The following is a 1,760-nucleotide window of genomic DNA, read 5'->3' on the forward strand; positions in this document are numbered from 1 at the left end:
CAAATAAAATAATAATGAATTAGTAAAATATTTAATCTTTTTAAAAATTTTTAATTATTTGAAATCATAATAATTTTATATAAAATAAAAATATGATCCAAATATATTTAATAGTATGTATATATGATTTTCATTTTAAAGCTAATGAACATACTATTAAAGTTATCCCCTCTTTTAAATTTTAAAGCCAAATATTCATATTAAAAATGATTTGAGGATTAATTTTGAAAAATGTAATTTGTTATAGGAGATGGGCTGGAACTGTTTTGGTAGATGAACTGAAAGTGACATCAGACCCAGTGATTATATTTGTGCTAAGAGTTTAAGGCTTATGAACATTTTGTTTCATCATATTTTGGATAAAAAAAAATCTAACTTCTATTATTTTCAAAAAATTAATCCATTATTATTATATTTAAATTTATTAGTTTATTATAATATATAATATTTTTATTTATTAATTAGGACAATTAAATCTATATATAAATTAAAAGTTAAAAAATGAAATTTTTTTGAATAAAAAATATGATGAAACAAAGTGTTCATTGGACTTAAATTTTTAGCACAAATAAATTCATCGGGTCAGATTTCACTTTCAGTCCATTCTTCATAATATTTTCAGCCCATTTCACTTCCAATCCATCTCTCATAACAAATAATGAGATTTTCTAAGATTAACCCTCAAATTATTTTTAATGTGAATACTTGCCTAGCTTTAAAATTTGGGAGAAACTTGTATAGATATGGAACTTTTAATTATTTTTAGTACTATTTTATTGTTATTGTAATTTTTTAAATTTAATAAATTTCAACCACTGACCTCAAATGCACTATATATATATATATATATATATGTTGGATCCAACCAAGTAATTATGCGAGAATGACAATAAATCATTAATAATTAGGTTATTACTCGCATCCGATCAAGCAAAGACTTAGGGCTGATTAAAAATTCACCATCTAAAGCCAAGATACCCGTTAACACGAACAAAAAGCCAAAACACACAGAAACAAAAATGTGAGTGGCATTTTCCCTTGCATATCCACTGACAGACAAGTAAAACCCAAACGGGTTTCAAAAATGTTCCATTAATGTGTTATAAATCTTTCACATTTTTTAAAATTTTTGAATCAAAATTATTACATTTAAAAATATTATATCGGTTCAAATGAGTCATAAATTTAATTTTAATTCAAATTTTCAAAAAATATATATAAATTACACTATTATAAGTAAATCCTTATTTTTACAGCAAAGCACAGATGATAATCACGTCAGTCACCAATCAATTCAATTATTTGGAACATGGATATAAAGGTGCTAACCATGATCTAAGCTTCATCAGAAGCATATAATAATCAAGGAATCCAAGTTCATGGCCTATTTCGGGTTCACTCGGAGCTTTGGCAACCACCGTAGGAGGTGTGATGTACATGCACTCATTTCAAGGGCGTCCAAGACTTCTCAGTTAGGGCCTCACAAATCGCCGGTTGTCTCACTGTCAGTGATAACTGATAAGTGGCACAAAAATAAACTTAAGACAAGGATTCTAGGAATCCATGATTATGATGACAGATCTAAAATTTTGTTTCCTTTTGGTCAGTTTACTAGGTGAATTCCTCATCTAGCAGAAAAATAATTCTCATAGCCTATCATTAAAACTTACTCTTTTATTTTGAAAGGGGGTACACTTGAGGTCAGGTAGATATTAAAGATTAAGATAGCGAGAATCAGAGAGCTCGTGGTAGACAAGAAG

This window comes from Durio zibethinus, chromosome 27, assembly GCF_047325235.1.
Source record: "Durio zibethinus cultivar Kanyao isolate XHJ-2024 chromosome 27, ASM4732523v1, whole genome shotgun sequence".
NCBI lineage: Eukaryota > Viridiplantae > Streptophyta > Magnoliopsida > Malvales > Malvaceae > Durio > Durio zibethinus.